Raw genomic sequence first — 20354 nt, 5'->3', positions numbered from 1 at the left:
TAGGATATGCACAAATCTCAACATGTTTTATGGCACTTTAAGTATGTCACAGCTTAGAGCTTTTTTTATTACAATGAAGTCGACTGTATAATACGCCTTTAAAGACTACAGTAAGAATCCCCTACAGAGGTTTGTCTACAAAGTGACAGTTAACTGACACATATTGGCGAAAAGTAAAACCTAAACCTGACATTTGTCTATAAGGTTCACAGATAAAGTACGGGACAGAAATTGTTTTATATCATGATTCAGACAGAACATCTCATTTTAATCAACTTTCCAGTTGGATTGTTTTTTCACTTTTGCTTCATTGTCTTGGTATCCTTTATTGAAGAAGCAATAAATGAGGTGTGCACGTGCAGCCACCAATCAGCAGCTAGCTCCCAGCTCCTGAGTCTACCTACATATTGTTTTCAACAAAGGATACTGAGAGAACAAAGAAAATGTGATAATAGAAGTAATTAGGAAAGTTGTTTAAAACTGTATGCTCCATTTGAATCATGAAAGAAAAAAACGTGGGTTTCAAGTCCCTTTAATCTTTTAAAGGGGAAATAGACATTAATATCCCCTTAAATATTTACTCACCCTACTGCTGTGATTCTTGTTTTGTTTGTTATATCAGAACTCAGCAATTCAATGCTGGACGCCTAAATGATGTGCATGATGTGTAATAATCATAATGGTGTTTTTATAAAACTCACTAAACCTACGGAAATGTTTATATGTAAGTCATTTCTAAAGAATTAAAAACAATTTAAATGTCCCAGTAAAACAATGATGTGCAGACTAAACCCTACACTACTTCAGTACTGTGCCCCTGTGCTGTACATTATATATACTGTGTGTATGTGTATGTATGTATGTATGTATGTATGTATGTATATATATATATATATATATATATATATATATATATATATATATATATACATATATATATATATACATATATATATATATATATATATATATATATATATATATATATATATATATATATATATATATATATACACAGGGAGTGCAGAATTATTAGGCAAGTAGTATTTTTGAGGATTAATTGTATTATTGAACAACAACCATGTTCTCAATGAACCCAAAAAACTCATTAATATCAAAGCTGAATATTTTTGGAAGTAGTTTTTAGTTTGTTTTTAGTTATAGCTATTTTAGGGGGATATCTGTGTGTGCAGGTGACTATTACTGTGCATAATTATTAGGCAACTAACAAAAAACAAATATATACCCATTTCAATTATTTATTTTTACCAGTGAAACCAATATAACATCTCAACATTCACAAATATACATTTCTGACATTCAAAAACAAAACAAAAACAAATCAGTGACCAATATAGCCACCTTTCTTTGCAAGGACACTCAAAAGCCTGCCATCCATGGATTCTGTCAGTATTTTGATCTGTTCACCATCAACATTGCGTGCAGCAGCAACCACAGCCTCCCAGACACTGTTCAGAGAGGTGTACTGTTTTCCCTCCTTGTAAATCTCACATTTGATGATGGACCACAGGTTCTCAATGGGGTTCAGATCAGGTGAACAAGGAGGCCATGTCATTAGATTTTCTTCTTTTATACCCTTTCTTGCCAGCCACGCTGTGGAGTACTTGGACGCGTGTGATGGAGCATTGTCCTGCATGAAAATCATGTTTTTCTTGAAGGATGCAGACTTCTTCCTGTACCACTGCTTGAAGAAGGTGTCTTCCAGAAACTGGCAGTAGGACTGGGAGTTGAGCTTGACTCCATCCTCAACCCGAAAAGGCCCCACAAGCTCATCTTTGATTATACCAACCCAAACTAGTACTCCACCTCCACCTTGCTGGCGTCTGAGTCGGACTGGAGCTCTCTGCCCTTTACCAATCCAGCCACGGGCCCATCCATCTGGCCCATCAAGACTCACTCTCATTTCATCAGTCCATAAAACCTTAGAAAAATCAGTCTTGAGATATTTCTTGGCCCAGTCTTCACGTTTCAGCTTGTGTGTCTTGTTCAGTGGTGGTTGTCTTTCAGCCTTTCTTACCTTGGCCATGTCTCTGAGTATTGCACACCTTGTGCTTTTGGGCACTCCAGTGATGTTGCAGCTCTGAAATATGGCCAAACTGGTGGCAAGTGGCATCTTGGCAGCTGCACGCTTGACTTTTCTCAGTTAATGGGCAGTTATTTTGCGCCTTGGTTTTTCCACACGCTTCTTGCGACCCTGTTGACTAGTTTGAATGAAACGCTTGATTGTTCGATGATCACGCTTCAGAAGCTTTGCAATTTTAAGAGTGCTGCATCCCTCTGCAAGATATCTCACTATTTTTTACTTTTCTGAGCCTGTCAAGTCCTTCTTTTGACCCATTTTGCCAAAGGAAAGGAAGTTGCCTAATAATTATGCACACCTGATATAGGGTGTTGATGTCATTAGACCACACCCCTTCTCATTACAGAGATGCACATCACCTAATATGCTTAATTGGTAGTAGGCTTTCGAGCCTATACAGCTTGGAGTAAGACAACATGCATAACGAGGATGATGTGGTCAAAATACTAATTTGCCTAATAATTCTGCACTCCCTGTATATATATATATATATATATATATATATATATATATATATATATATATATATATATAAATTCATTAAAATTATGGGGGGGAGATAAAAAACTGAAATTAAAATCCTCCATGTCTCAAAATTAAATCAATGTAAATATTTGCATAGGAAATTAGCACATCTAGGCAAGATTCCCTGCTTGCTATTCCCCAGAAATATCTCATATACAATGTTACCAACACACAAGAGAATTCTGGGTAAGATATGCAAATGAGATATGCAGATTCTCAGGTTTTTTTGTTTCAAAATACTGTTTTAACACAGCTATCCTTTTAACAGGATTATTGCAGCAAACCAGAAATCACTCACTAGACAGCCTGTTTGTTTCTTTTTGGAACTCATCCGTAGAAGATAGATTTCTGTTTGCTGCATTGGTAAAGATATTTTCAAGGTTAAACCAAAATTCATTAAAATTATGGGGAGATAAAAAAACTGAAATTAAAATCCTCCATGCCTCAAAATTAAATCAATGTAAATATTTGCATAGGAAATTAGCACATCTAGGCAAGATTCCCCGCTTGCTTTTTCCCAGAAATACCTCATATACAATGCTACCAATGCACAAGAGAATTCTGGGTAAGATATGCAAATTCTCAGTTTTTTGCTTCAAAATACTGTTTTAACACAGCTATCCTAATTTGCATATCTTACCCAGAATTCTCTTGTGCATTGGTAACATTGTATATGAGGTATTTCTGGGAAAAAGCAAGCGGGGAATCTTGCCTAGATGTGCTAATTTCCTATGGAAATATTTACATTGATTTAATTTTGAGACATGGAGGATTTTAATTTCAGTTTTTTATCTCCCCCCATAATTTAATGAATTTTGGTTTAACCTTGAAAATAGCTTCACCAATGCAGCAACCAGAAATCTATCTCCTACTGATGAGTTCCAAAAAGAATGAAACAGGCTGTCTAGTGAGTGATTTCTGGTTTGCTGCAATAATCCTGTTAAAAGGATAGCTGTATTAAAACAGTATTTTGAAGCAAAAAAACTGAGAATTTGCATATCTTACCCAGAATTCTTTTGTGTATTGGTAACATTGTATATGAGGTATTTCTGGGAAAAAGCAAGTGGGGAATCTTGCCTAGATGTGCTAATTTCCTATGCAAATATTTATATTGATTATATATATGTGTGTGTGTCTACCCAGCAATTCAGTACTGTGTCTGAGTAGTGAGTGTACAGCCTGTATAACAGTGTAAAGTTGCTGTCCCCTCAAAATAACACACATTAATGTCTAAATTGTTTTCAACAAAAGTGAGTACAACGATATTATCTAACATGCTAACAATGCAGAGAACTGTTTGCAGAAAAATGCAAGTAAAAAAATGTTTTTGTTCATTAAACTTAGTTTGATGATGCAGTCTGTTGTGTGATTATTTAATTAGGCTTATAATGCTGTTTAGCATTTAAAGTCTTCATTTTCAAAGCTTTAAAAATTATGTATTAGGTGTTACTTACAATTTTGAGAGGGGCCTAGGATCTAACTCCCTCTTTTCCCATTGACTTACATTATAAACTGGGTTTCAATTTACAACGGTTTCGATTTACAACCATTCCTTCTGGAACCTAACCCCGGCGTAAACTGAGGGCTACCTGTATATGTAATATATGTATCCAAAAATTCAGTACTTTGCCTCTGTGCTGTATATTATAACATTATTAGTATATTCAGTGCTGTGCCCCTGTGATGTACATTATATATCTGTACCCAGTAATTCAATATTGTGCCCCTGTGTTGTACATTATATATCTTTACACAGTAATTCAGTATAGTGCCCCCTTTGCTGTATATTATATATATAACAACATTTTAAATTAGGGGGAGATAAAAGGCGAGTTTAAAATCCTCCACTAAGCACAAATATAGAAAAAATAACTCATTGTGTAGTTCATTAACAAATCTAGACAGGCCCAGAGGCTTGTTTTCCCACAGTAAACCTCTGAATTACATTGTTTCCAATGCAGCAAAGGATTCTGGGTAAGATATGCAAATTAAGTACACAATGACACACCTTTTTACTACAGTCTGCTTTTCAGCAGGTTCCCTGTACGCCAAAAGTATCGCCGTACACACAGCTTATAAACTTGGCTAGGATTAGTGCAGTGATTCATAACCATCCCAGGACAGACTGTTTCGTGGTTTTTGCCACTCATCAGCTGGGAGAAGGTTAGAATCATTGCTGGGTGAAGTTGATTCCAAGCAGAATACAACAACATTTTAAATTAGGGGGAGATAAAAGGCGAGTTTAAAATCCTCCACTACGCATAAAATATAGAAAAAATAACTCATTGTGTAGTTCATTAACAAATCTAGACAGGCCCAGAGGCTTGTTTTCCCACAGAAAACCTCTGAATTACATTGTTTCCAATGCAGCAAATGATTCTGGGTAAGATATACAAATTAAGTACACAATGACACACCTTTTTACTTCAGTCTGCTTTTCAGCAGGTTCCCTTTACGCCAAAGTATCTCTGTTCACACAGCTTATAAACTTGGCTAGAGTTAGTGCAGTGATTCATAACCATCCCAGGACAGACTGTTTCATGGTTTTTGCCACTCATCAGCTGGGAGAAGGTTAGAATCACTGCTGGGTGAAGTTGATTCCAGGAAGAATACAACAACATTTTAAATTAGGGGGAGATAATAGGCGAGTTTAAAATCCTCCACTACGGACAAAATATAGAAAAAATAACTCATTGTGTAGTTCATTAACAAATCTAGACAGGCCCAGATGCTTGTTTTCCCACAGAAAACCTCTGAATTACATTGTTTAAACTCGCCTTTTATCTCCCCCTAATTTAAAATGTTGTATTCTGCCTGGAATCAACTTCACCCAGCAGTGATTCTAACCTTCTCCCAGCTGATGAGGGGCAAAAACCACGAAACAGTCTGTCCTGGGATGGTTATGAATCACTGCACTAACCCTAGCCAAGTTTATAAGCTGTGTGAACAGCGATACTTTGGCGTAAAGGGAACCTGCTGAAAAGCAGACTGAAGTAAAAAGGTGTGTCATTGTGTACTTTATTTGCATATCTTACCCAGACTCCTTTGCTGCATTGGAAACAATGTAATTCAGAGGTTTACTGTGGGAAAACAAACCTCTGGTCCTGTCTAGATTTGTTAATGAACTGCACAATGAGTTATTTTATATATATATATATATATATATATATATATATATATATATATATATATATATATATATATATATATATATATATATATATATATATGTGTGTGTGTGTGTGTGTGTGTGTGTGTATATCTGAACCCAGTAATTCAGAACTGTGCCCCTGTGCTGTACATTATATATCTGTACCCAGTAATACAATTGTGTGCCCCAGTGCTGTACATTATATATCTGTACCCAGGTATTCAGTACTGTGCCCCTGTGCTGTACATTATATATCTGTACCCAGGTATTCAGTACTGTGCCCCTGTGCTGTAAATTATATATCTGTACCCAGTAATCTAGTACTGTGCATACTATATCTGTACCCAGTAATTCAGTACTGTGCCCCTGTGCTGTACATTATATATCTGTACCCAGTAATACATTGGTGTGCCCCTGTGCTGTACATTATATATCTGTACCCAGTAATCAAGTACTGTGCCCCCTCGACTGTACATTATATATCTGTACCCAGTAATCAAGTACTGTGCTCCTGTACTGTACATAATATATCTGTACCCAGTAATCTAGTACTGTGCTCCTGTGCTGTACATTATATATCTGTACCCAGTAATCAAGTACTGTGCCCCTGTACTGTACATTATATATCTGTACCCAGTAATCTAGTACTGTGCATACGATATCTGTACCCAGTAATACAGTGCTGTGCCCCTGTGCTGTACATTATATATATGTACCCAGTAATTCACTACTGTGCCCCTGTGCTGTACATTATATATCTATACCCAGTAATTCAGTGCTGAGCCCATAGTGCTGTACATTTTATATCTGTACCCAATAATTTAGTGCTGTGCCCCTGTGATGTACATTAAATATATCTGTACCCAGTAATTCAGTGCTGTACACCTGTGCTGTACATTATATATATGCACCCAGTAATTCAGTACTGTGCCCCTTTGCTGTACATTATATATCTATACCCAGTAATTCAGTGCTGTGCCCATAGTGCTGTACATTTTATATCTGTACCCAATAATTTAGTGCTGTGCCCCTGTGCTGTACATTAAATATATCTGTACCCAGTAATTCAGTGCTGTGCACCTGTGCTGTACATTATATATATGCACCCAGTAATTCAGTACTGTGCCCCTTTGCTGTACATTATATATCTGTACCCAGTAATTCAGTGTTGTTCCCCTGTGCTGTACATTAAATATTTGTACCCAGTAATTCAGTGCTGTGCCCCTGTGCTGTACATTATATATATGTACCCAGTAATTCAGTACTGTGCCCCCTGTGCTGTATATTATATATCTGTACCCAGCCATTCAGTACTGTGCCTCTGTGCTGTACATTATATACTGTATATGTACCCAAAAATTCACTACTGTGCCCCTGTGCTGTACATTATATATCTGTACCCAGTAATTCAGTGCTGTGCCCCTGTGCTGTACATTATATATTTATCCCCAGTAATTTAGTGCTGTGCCCCTGTGCTGTACATTATATATATGTACCCAGTATTTTAGAGCTGTGCCCCTATGCTGTACATTATATATCTGTCCCCAGTAATTCAGTACTGTGCCTCTGTGCTGTATATTATATATCTTTACCCAGTAATTCAGTACTGTGCCACTGTGCTGTACATTATATATCTGTACCCAGTAATTCAGTACTGTGCCCCTGTGCTGTACATTATATATCTGTAACCTGTAATTCATTGCTGTGCCCCTGTGCTGTACATTATATATATGTAACTAACCAGTAATTTGGTACTGTGCCCCTGTGTTGTACATTATATATCTGTACCCAGTAATTCAGTACTGTGCCTATGTGCTGTACATTATATATCTGTATCCAGTAATTTAGTGCTCTACCCCTGTGATGTACATTATATATCTTTACCCAGTAATGCAGTACTGTGTCTCTGTGCTGTGTATTATAGTCTGTAACCTGTAATTCATTGCTGTGCCCCTGTGCTGTACATTATATATATGTAACTAACCAGTAATTCAGTACTGTGCCCCTGTGTTGTACACTATATATCTGTACCCAGTAATTCAGTACTGTGCCCCTGTGCTGTACATTATATATCTGTAACCTGTAATTCATTGCTGTGCCCCTGTGCTGTACATTATATATATGTAACTAACCAGTTATTCAGTACTGTGCCCCCTGTGCTGTAAATTATATATTTGTACCCAGTAATTTAGTGCTGTGCCCCTGTGCTGTACATTATATATCTGTACCCAGTAATTCAGTGCTCTACCCCGTGCTGTGCATTATATATCTGTCTCCACACTAATTTAGAGTTGTGCCCCTGTACTGTACATTTTATATCTGTACCCAGTAATTCAGTACTGTGCCCCGTTGCTGTACATTATCAATCTGTACCCAGTAATTCAGTACTGTGCCACTGTGCTGCACATTATATATCTGTACCCAGTAATTCAGTACTGTGCCCCTGTGCTGTACATTATATATCTGTAACCTGTAATTCATTGCTGTGCCCCTGTGCTGTACATTATATATATGTAACTAACCAGTAATTCAGTACTGTGCCCCTGTGTTGTACATTATATATCTGTACCCAGTAATTCAGTACTGTGCCTATGTGCTGTACATTATATATCTGTATCCAGTAATTTAGTGCTCTACCCCTGTGATGTACATTATATATCTTTACCCAGTAATGCAGTACTGTGTCTCTGTGCTGTGTATTATAGTCTGTAACCTGTAATTCATTGCTGTGCCCCTGTGCTGTACATTATATATATGTAACTAACCAGTAATTCAGTACTGTGCCCCTGTGTTGTACATTATATATCTGTACCCAGTAATTCAGTACTGTGCCCCTGTGCTGTACATTATATATCTGTAACCTGTAATTCATTGCTGTGCCCCTGTGCTGTACATTATATATATGTAACTAACCAGTTATTCAGTACTGTGCCCCCTGTGCTGTAAATTATATATTTGTACCCAGTAATTTAGTGCTGTGCCCCTGTGCTGTACATTATATATCTGTACCCAGTAATTCAGTGCTCTACCCCGTGCTGTGCATTATATATCTGTCTCCACACTAATTTAGAGTTGTGCCCCTGTACTGTACATTTTATATCTGTACCCAGTAATTCAGTACTGTGCCCCGTTGCTGTACATTATCAATCTGTACCCAGTAATTCAGTGTTGTGCCCCTGTGCTGCACATTATATATCTGTACCCAGTAATTCAGTGTTGTGCCCCTGTGCTGCACATTATATATCTCTACCAAGTAATTCAGTGCTGCGCCCCTGTGCTGTACATTATATATATGTACTCAGTAATTCAGTGCTTTGCCCCTGTGCTGTATATTATATATCTGTACCCAATAGTTCAATGCTGTGCCCCCTGTGCTGTATATTATATATCTGTCCCCAGTAATTTAATACTGTGCCCCTGTGCTGTACATTATATATCTGTACCCAGTAATTCAGTACTGTGCCCCTGTGCTGTACATTATATATGTACCCAGTAATTCAGTGGTGTGCCCCTGTGCTATACATTATTTATATGTACCCAGTAATTCAGTACTGTGCCTCTGTGCTGTACATTATATATATGTACCCAGTAATTTAGTACTGTGCCCCTGTGCTGTACATTATATATCTGTACACAGTAATTCAGTACTGTGCCCCTGTGCTGTACATTATATATCTGTACCCAGTAATTCAGTAATGTGCCCTGTGCTGTACATTATATATCTGTACCCAGTAATTCAGTGTTGTGCCCTTGTGCTGCACATTATATCAACAGTAATGCCGTATTTTGTCCCTGTGTTGTACATTATTTATAGGTGTGTGTATATATACCCAGTAATTCAGTACTGTGTCCCTGTACTGAGCATTATATAGACATATACCCAGTAATTCAGTGCTGTGCCCCTGTGCTGTAAATTATATATATATATATATATATATATATATAGCAATATCCGTTCAACCCCTCAAGGTAGAAAAACGCTTCACTCTCCGGTCTTATTCAAAAATCCTTTATTAGGTATCCAGCATCAAATGACAAAGTTCCCAAACAAAGTTCCCAAACGTTTCGATACCAATTGGTATCTTTTTCAATGGGTAATCAGAACATATCTATCCCAAAAGAAGGTTCCTAATACTAACCACAAACCACTCACCTATATACACCTGTAAAGCATCCCTGTCGCTTCCGGTGTATCAGAAGCCGCCCCACCACACGCATGCGTCCAGGAGTTAGCCAACAGCATGGCTAATTAGCATATTCAATCACGTAATGACGTTTGCGTTCCAACCACGCATAGTTACTCCTGCTAATGCGCATGCACGGGTGGCTGAAGTTCCAATGACACCGGACTAACTATTACAAGTATAACTACTCTAAAGTGTAAAAAAACTATCTATACCAATTTAAATCTATAAAAGTAATATGACTACCTGAGTTCTCAAAACAGACTTTGTTCCTTATATTTATAGCATCTTAAGTAAGATACTTTGCATCTTTATATACAGTTTGCTAAGCTAATCACTGCCCCTTAATTATCCTATCCACAATCTCCAAAATGTCTATTTCCTAGATAAAGTATGTTATACTATAATTATCAATAAAACATATAGCTTCTATGCCAATTGGAGTGCAGTAAGAAACTTAGTTGTGGCTACCGCAATACACTGAACACCATACTTTCAGAGACTTTATGAACCCATATATTCTGGACCAGTCCATCTTCCTAGGTGTTGATGACCTAGACTGATAAATCATGGACATTTCACTTAAAGGAAGACACCAAAGTCCATCTGTACATTCAGACCCTTGGGAGCCACTGTGTCTAAACGGTAATTCCAGGAGGTCTCAACTTGGAGTAGTTTCGTGTTCCTATCTCCGCCCCTTCGTAAGGGGGGCACATGATCAATCAGCATAGTCCTTAAACTAGCCGCTGTGTGCCCAGCTTGAAGAAAATGTCTGGCGACCGGTTGATCAGATGTTTTCTTGTCTATCGCTTGTCTAATCGCATGGCGATGATTGGCCATTCTATCACGAAATGTAGTAGAGGTCTTCCCCACATAGACCAGCGAACATGGACACATTAGTATGTATACAACATACGTACTCATACATGACAATCTGTGCAAAATCTTGTATTTTCTCCCAGTGTGTGGGTGGTGAAAGAACATCCCTGTTAACATACTATTGCACGTAGTGCAATCCCCACATCTATAGCAGCCAACTTTTTTCCTGTTATCCAGCCAAGTACTTTTTTCATAGCACTTCACAGGGTCATTATGGACAAGTAAATCCTTCAAATTGGGTGCTCTCTTATAAGCCATCCGTGGGGCTGATGTGTGCAGGAATGGTATTGATTTGTCAGTATTAATAATGTCCCAGTTCTTCTTGACAGACTCAGACAATATCTTGGACACGGGGTTGAACGTGGTAACAAAGTTAATGATATCGCTATTGTTTTCCACCTTATCAGTAGGATCATGTGGTTGTAGCAAAGATACTTGATCATCCCCGGCCAGGTTGGTTTGCACCTGTGTTATCAAATTTCTTGCATATCCTCGTTGCTCCAATTTCATAATCATTTCATCCTCCTGTACTTTTCTAGTCTCTCTTAATGTGTTATTGCGGGCCACCCGCGTGAGTTGAGAGGATACCACACTCTTTTTTTGATGTTCAGGGTGAAAACTTGTGGATAGCAACAATGAGTTTCTATCCGTCGGTTTTGAATAGAAGGAGGTAGAAAATTTGTAACAATCATCTTCTGTATAAACAGATATATTTAGATCTAGGAATGGTATGCTCACCCTGTTATGGGCAACCTTAAATCGAATAGTTGACTCAAGCTGATTTAAGCTGTCAACCCACTGTTCTAGGGATTCCTCTGACCCTCTCCATACCAAAAACACATCGTCAATATATCTGACGTACAGTTTAATTTTATCAATTGTGCGAATGTGCATGACCATAGTCTCATACCAAGACATATACAGATTGGCGTATGCGGGAGCCATATTTGAACCCATTGCAGTTCCTGATATTTGTAAGAAGAACTCCTTCTCAAATTTGAAAAAGTTTTTTTCCAGACAAAACCTCAATAGTTCCAATAGGAACTCAATGGGTGGTCCCGCATATGCCAATGACTCACTTAACATGGATCTGACTGCCTGTACACCACCATCATGCGGGATGACAGTGTATAAGCTGTCAACATCCATTGTAACAAGTAGGTAATCTGGGCCAAGTTCATTCCAAGCAAGTAACCTCCGAATGAGTGAGGGAGAATCCAGTATAAAGGAATATGACTCCTTTACAACTGGCTGTAGGTGATGATCTATAAAAATGGCCACATTAGAACACAAAGAATCCCTGGCAGACACAATAGGTCTGCCAGGCGGTTTAATCAGAGTCTTGTGTACTATATATATGTGTGTGTATCCAAAAATTCAGTACTTTGCCTCTGTGCTGTATATATATACAGTATATATATATACCCAGTAATTCAGTACTGTGCCCCTTTGCTGTAAATTATATATATGTACCCAGGAATTCAGTGCTTTGCCCCTGTGCTGTATATTATATATCTGTACCCAGTAGTTCAATGCTGTGCCCCCTGTGCTGTATATTATATATCTGTCCACAGTAATTCAGTACTGTGCCCCTGTGCTGTACATTATATATCTGTACCCAGTAATTCAGTACTGTGCCCCTGTGCTGTACATTATATATGTACCCAGTAATTCAGTGGTGTGCCCCTGTGCTATACATTATATATATGTACCCAGTAATTCAGTACTGTGCCTCTGTGCTGTGCATTATATATATGTACCCAGTAATTCAGTACTGTGCCCCTGTGCTGTACATTATATATCTGTACACAGTAATTCAGTACTGTGCCCCTGTGCTGTACATTATATATCTGTACCCAGTAATTCAGTAATGTGCCCTGTGCTGTACATTATATATCTGCACCCAGTAATTCAGTGTTGTGCCCTTGTGCTGCACATTATATCAACAGTAATGCCGTATTTTGTCCCTGTGTTGTACATTATTTATATGTGTGTGTATATATACCCAGTAATTCAGTACTGTTCCCCTGTACTGAGCATTATATAGACATATACCCAGTAATTCAGTGCTGTGCCCATGTGCTGTAAATTATATATATATATGTATCCAAAAATTCAGTACTTTGCCTCTGTGCTGTATATATATATACAGTATATATATACCCAGTAATTCAGTACTGTGCCCCTTTGCTGTAAATTATATATCTGTACCCAGGAATTCCCAGGAATTCAGTGCTGTACATTATATACTGTATCTGTCCCCAGTATTTCAGTGCTTCACATTATATATCTGTACCCAGTAATTCAGTACTCTGCCCCAGTGCTGTACATTATATATATGTACCCAGTAATTCAGTACTGTGCCCCTGTGCTGTACATTATATATCTCTACCCAGTAATTCAATGTTGTGCCCCTGTGCTGTACATTATATATCTGTCACCAGTAATTCAGTGCTGTGCCCCTGTGATGTACATTATATATCTGTACCCAGTAATTCAGTACTGTGCCTCTGTGCTGTACATTATATATCTGTACCCAGTAATTCAATACAGTGCCCCCTTTGCTGCACATTATATATATGTGTGTGTGTGTGTGTGTGTGTGTGTGTGTATATCTGAACCCAGTAATTCAGTACTGTGCCCCTGTGCTGTACATTATATACATATATGTACCCAGTAATTCAGTACTGTACCCCTGTGCTGTACATTATATATCTGTACACAGTAATCTAGTACTGTGCATACTATATCTGTACCCAGCAATTCAGTGCTGTGCCCGTAGTGCTGAACATTATATATCTGTACCCAGTAATACAATGGTGTGCCCCTGTGCTGTACATTATATATCTGTACCCAGGTATTCAGTACTGTGCCCCTGTGCTGTACATTATATATCTGTACCCATGTATTCAGTACTGTGCCCCTGTGCTGTACATTATATATCTGTACCCAGTAAAACAATGGTGTGCCCCTGTGCTGTACATTATATATCTGTACCCAGTAATCAAGTACTGTGCCCCCTCGACTGTACATTATATATCTGTACCCAGTAATCAAGTACTGTGCCCCTGTACTGTACATAATATATCTGTACCCAGTAATCAAGTACTGTGCCCCTGTACTGTACTTTATATATCTGTACCCAGTAATTCACTACTGTGCCCCTGTGCTGTACATTATATATCTATACCCAGTAATTCAGTGCTGTACATTTTATATCTGTACCCAGTAATTCAGTGCTGTGCCCTTGTGCTGTACATTATATATATGTACCCAGTAATTCACTAGTGTGCCCCTGTGCTGTACATTATATATCTATACCCAGTAATTCAGTGCTGTGCCCATAGTGCTGTACATTTTATATCTGTACCCAGTAATTCAGTGCTGTGCCCTGTGCTGTACATTATATATATGTACCCAGTAATTCAGTGCTGTGCCCCTGTGCTGTACATTATATATCTATACCCAGTATTTCAGTGCTGTGCCCATAGTGCTGTACATTTTATATCTGTACCCAGTAATTTAGTGCTGTGCCCCTGTGCTGTACATTATATATCTGTACCCAGTAATTCAGTGTTGTTCCCCTGTGCTGTACATTATATATCTGTACCCAGTAATTCAGTGCTGTGCCCCTGTGCTGTACATTATATATATGTACCCAGTAATTCAGTACTGTGCCCCCTGTGCTGTATATTATATATCTGTACCCAGCCATTCAGTACTGTCCCTCTGTGCTGTACATTATATACTGTATATGTACCCAATAATTCAATACTGTGCCCCTGTGCTGTACATTTTATACCTGTACCCAGTAATTCAGTACTGTGCCCCTGTGCTGTACATTATATATCTATACCCATTAATTCAGTGCTGTGCCCATAGTGCTGTACATTTTATATCTGTACCCAGTAATTTAGTGCTGTGCCCCTGTGCTGTACATTAAATATATCTGTACCCAGTAATTCAGTGTTGTTCCCCTGTGCTGTACATTATATATCTGTTCCCAGTAATTCAGTGATGTGCCCCTGTGCTGTACATTATATATCTGTACCCAGTAATTCAGTGTTGTTCCCCTGTGCTGTACATTATATATCTGTAACCAGCCATTCAGTACTGTGCCTCTGTGCTGTACATTGTATACCCAATAATTCAATACTGTGCCCCTGTACTGTACATTATATATCTGTACCCAGTAATTCAGTGCTGTGCCTCTGTGCTGTACATTATATATTTATCCACAGTAATTTAGTGCTGTGCCCCTGTGCTGTACATTATATAGCTGTACACAGTAATTCAGTACTTTGCCCCTGTGCTGTACATTATATATATGTACCCAGTATTTTAGAGCTGTGCCCCTATGCTGTACATTATATATCTGTACCCAGTAATTCAGTACTGTGCCTCTGTGCTGTATATTATATATCTGTACCCAGTAATTCAGTGCTGTGCCCCTGTGCTGTACATTATATATCTGTACCCAGTAATTCAGTGCTGTGCCCCTGTGCTATACATTATATATCTGTACCCAGTAATTCAGTACTGTGCCCCTGTGTTGTACATTATATATCTGTACCTAGTAATTCAGAGCTCTACCCCTGTGCTTTACATTATATATCTGTCCCCAGTAATTTAGTGCTGTGCCCCTGTGCTGTAAATTATATATCTGTAACCAGTAATTCAGTACTGTGCCCCTGTGCTGTTCATTATATATCTGTACCCAGTAATTCAGTACTGTGCCTCTGTGCTGTACATTATATATCTGTACCAAGTAATTCAGTGCTCTACCCCTGTGATGTACATTATATATCGTTACCCAGTAATGCAGTACTGTGCCTCTGTGCTGTATATTATATGTCTGTACCCAGTTATTCAGTACTGTGCCCCCTGTGCTGTAAATTATATATTTGTACCCAGTAATTTAGTGCTGTGCCCCTGTGCTGTACATTATATATCTGTCCCCAGTAATTTAGTGCTGTGCCCCTGTGCTGTACATTATATATCTGTACCCAGTAATTCAGTGCTCTACCCCTGTGCTGTACATTATATATCTGTCCCCAGTAATTCAGTACTGTGCCCCTGTACTGTACATTATATATCTGTACCCAGTAATTCAGTGCTGTGCCCCTGTGCTGTACATTATATATCTGTACCCAGTAATTCAGTGCTGTGCCCCTGTGCTATACATTATATATCTGCACCCAGTAATTCAGTACTGTGCCTCTGTGCTGTACATTATATATATGTACCCAGTAATTCAGTATTGTGCCCCTGTGCTGTACATTATATATCTGGACCCAGTAATTCAGTGCTGTGCCCCTGTGCTGTACATTATATATCTATACCCAGTAATTCAGTACTGTGCCCCTGTGCTGTACATTATATATCTGTACCCAATAATTCAGTACTGTGCCCCTGTGCTGTACATTTTATATCTGTACCCAGTAATTCAGTGCTCTACCCCTGTGCTGTACATTATATATATGTACCCAGCAATTTAGTGCTCTACCCCTGTGCTGTACATTATTTATCTGTACCCAGTAATTCAGTACTGTACCCCTGTGCTGTACATTATATATATCTGTACCCAGTAATTCAGTGCTCTACCCCTGTGCTGTACATTATATATCTGTACCCAGTAATTCAGTACTGTGCATCTGTGCTGTACATTATATATCTGTACCCAGTAATTCAGTACTGTGCCCCTTTGCTGTACATTATATATCTGTACCCAGTAATTCAGTACTGTGCCCCTTTGCTGTACATTATATATCTGTACCCAGTAATTCAGTACTGTGCCCCTTTGCTGTACATTATATATCTGTACCCAGTAATTCAGTACTGTGCCCCTTTGCTGTACATTATATATCTGTACCCAGTAATTCAGTACTGTGCCCCTTTGCTGTACATTATATATCTGTACCCAGTAATTCAGTACTGTGCCCCTTTGCTGTACATTATATATCTGTACCCAGTAATCTAGTACTGTGCATACGATATCTGTACCCAGTAATTCAGTACTGTGCCCCGTTGCTGTACATTATATCAACAGTAATGCCGTATTTTGTCCCTGTGTTGTACATTATTTATATATATGTATATGTGTGTGTGTGTGTGTATGTGTATAAATATATATATATGTGTGTGTGTGTGTGTGTGTATGTGTATAAATATATATATATGTGTGTGTGTGTGTGTATAAATATATATATATACACCTTTGTGTGTGTGTTCCTAGTAATTCGTTTTTGTGCCCCTGTGCTGTGAATAATCTCTATGTTATCAGTAATTCAGTGCTTTGCCTTGGTGCTAATATTATAACCCCCCTAAATTAATTTATATTTATTTATATCTTTTGCGATCCCCCAGTAATGTACATTATATTATTGTCCCCTCATTCTGTTCTGTGCTTATTATGTCCTATGCAACGTTTTACAGAATTTTGTAAATATTTTAGCGTTTAAAGGAAATTGAAAATATAAAACTATCAATAATCACAGAAATATAATAAACATTCTACATATTTTATTTAAACGCTGCTACATATTTTATTTGATTGGAAATATTTCATCTCCTATTGTGTTTTCGGGTACAAGAGGGTCACAATTACATTTGGGATTTCTAGCAAACACGTTGTGGTCTGATATATTGACCTTTTGTGTGTGTGTGTGTTTTAATAATAGAGATCTATCTATCTAGCTTTATATATATATATATATATATATATATATATATATATATATATATATATATATATATATATATATATATATATATATATATATATATATATATAATATAATATAAGGGTTATTGAAATATAGAGTAAATCATCCATTCCCGTGCCAAAAAAGTATATATATATTCATGTTAGAATGTAATTAATTTGGAATATGCCACACAAGTACATTTGGATTATTAGATCAGTGCAGATTTTTTATATATAATATATAAATATCGGGACGAATATATGTTCTATAAATTTTGAGTCTTTTTGATATAGAAAAGCTTTGATGAGATTTTAGTTTATTGCTTGATACAATGTAATTATGCTGTTGGTCTTTATCAGCTGAATAAAATCAATTGACAGTTTAGATGTTTGCTTTTATTTTATCATGTGAATATCTACCCCCCCCCCCTCCCCCATATCAGGTTTTGCCCCACAATAATGCGACAGACCCCATAACAATAGCACTAGACTTGGTCATTTTGTCCTGATGCAGAATAAAACAATGTACCGTTATAATTCTTATTTGTACTGATCCTAATGTCACTAATGGAGTATTTAATCCAGTTGATAAAATTATAAACACAATTTGTACTTGTAATCACTATTATATATTCTGGATTTTTGGTAGATAAACCATTTGATAATCTTTTCAACAGGAATAGAATATCCATCATCATATGTTTATCTAATATAAATGTAAATCCATTGTGTCCGTTGCTAAATTCCTATACATTTATATCTGCGTTGCTATTATCACTAAAATAAATAATTTGAATAATTTATAAGTATTTCTATATATGGAAAATAAAATACATTTTTTTTTATTTTATCCATTTTCGTTCCCTTTGCTATAAAATACTAAATAGTTAAAAGGATCTTTTCAATCAGTATTTTTTGTTTTGTCATAAAGAAACATAATTGATCCTAGAACCACAGAATGTTTCACATCTGAATGTTTTTGCTGATCATTAAATTGTTATTTGTGTTTAATTGTTGCAAAATAAATAGAATTTAAGGTACAAAATAGATATTTTTCTTAAAATGGCGCTGAGTTTTATTTCTTATAATAAATGTATCCATCTACACAATATTTTAACAGAAACTATAATCATATGTCCATATAATATAAAATTAAATGATTAAAGAAAATAAATATATAGATCTGGAACCAAATGAAACCCCAAAACTAGGAAATAAATAGATGGCAATGCTGTTCTCTTGCGGGGTTCTGCATTGTCCTCAGTTAATCGGATTTGGTTCCAAATGATACAAATAATAGAAATGTAACTACAACAAAGATGCAGATAAATAAGGAATCGTTTGTTTTTTTCTGCATTCTTTCTGTATTTACAACAATGCAACACGGGACTATAACGAACAGAGGAGCACTGAACGGGTTAAAGTGATTCCAGCAACCTAAGGGTTAACCATAATTAACCCACACATTTCTTCTACAATGGAAAACTAAATCCACTTGTGCCCAGCATTGGGGCATCTCCAGTACTCCCCAGATCCCAAGACACACACAGATCCCCCCAAACCCCATTAGTGAGGGATCCTGGGGCCCCTTGTTAGGGCTCACTCACCGAGTGCCTCTCATTGGGAGCAGTGGCTTCAGCCATGATGTGGCCTATCCCTGCAGTGCTGCTTTGGGGGTGGTGCTGAGCTCCCCCTGCCAGAGACGGCTTCCTATTTAGTATGGAGAAAGGAACGTTTGAGCAATGTGTCCTGCAGAGATAAGGTTTGCACTGCCCAGCCTGCCCTGATAAGCTCCCAGCCCATTATTTATCAAATGATTCATTATTATGGAGGGAAAGAGGAGTATATACATGGGGGGGGGGGGCAGGCTGGCATGGGCTTTATTATTAGCAATCTAAGGACACCCACCCTCAGCACTAATGAAATGGAAATCCCAGGAGATGTGGGATGTTGCAGTGCTGAGCTGCTCAGGGTTAAATAACCTAGGCATGAAATGTAGCCCCCCCCTCTGGCAGTGAAGGGGTTAATGCAGCCATTTCCTTATTATTTCCTGAGCTCTCTAGATTCCCTGTGTGCCTGACTGTAAAATCGTTTATTCTGTGCTCATTTCCAGCTCTGACCTTCCCATCTTTCGCTTAGTTATTGTTTGCTGGTTATTGTCCTTGTCTGCAATTTCATCAGAATTTAACAGATTTTTAGGTAGCTGGCAGTAACTAAACAGTTCACAGTTATTTCTGGCAAACAAGTGGTTAATATAAAACATTCTACCCACCAAATCCTTTCTAATCTTGTGAAATAAAAGTGCTTTATTTATTACACAGAGTGAGCAATCTGTAAACCAGAACACATCATATTAATGTACTGTATGTTGCACTATTAATAACCACATGCACGTTACATTAATATAATACACAGCATATATAATATATATAATCAGAAGAATAGCTCCTATATACAATAAAACAGTATGGAGCACAGCAAGGTTACAATATCTAGAGATGAAGACAGCTTGTGCCCATTATGTGGGTTTAATCCCCCTTCAGGTATACTGAGGTCTATTTGAGGGAGTTGGAGTGGGCACTGCCTATGCCCTAAAATGTCTATAATTGAAACCATTACATCAGATTTGTACAGCGCAAATCCATTCAAGTCGGATGCACAAAAAAGTCGGCTTGTTTATTAGAAGCAGAACAAGTCATCTATTCATAGGCACCTGACTTGCACCTGACATGTCAGACCCTGACTTTAGAGCTACAACTGGTGGTTTGGCGTTGCATGCATTGCACCTGTTAACTTGCTGTAGTTAGG

At 37.6% G+C, this 20354-nt stretch overlaps 1 protein-coding gene across 1 annotated transcript in view; it reads right to left on the bottom strand.

Moving 5' to 3' along the window:
• TAL1 (TAL bHLH transcription factor 1, erythroid differentiation factor) overlaps window positions 1-19257 on the bottom strand; it is a 60003-nt gene extending 40746 nt beyond the window's left edge. The window contains exon 1 of the mRNA XM_053693509.1: window positions 19154-19257. The gene's annotated coding sequence lies outside the window, so the exon portion shown is untranslated. The remainder of the gene's footprint in view (window positions 1-19153) is intronic.
• Window positions 19258-20354: the final 1097 nt, after the last annotated feature.

This window comes from Bombina bombina, chromosome 10 (genome assembly GCF_027579735.1).
Source record: "Bombina bombina isolate aBomBom1 chromosome 10, aBomBom1.pri, whole genome shotgun sequence".
NCBI lineage: Eukaryota > Metazoa > Chordata > Amphibia > Anura > Bombinatoridae > Bombina > Bombina bombina.
Note: the sequence above shows the minus strand (reverse complement) of the source record. Positions and strands in the feature narration are given on the sequence as shown.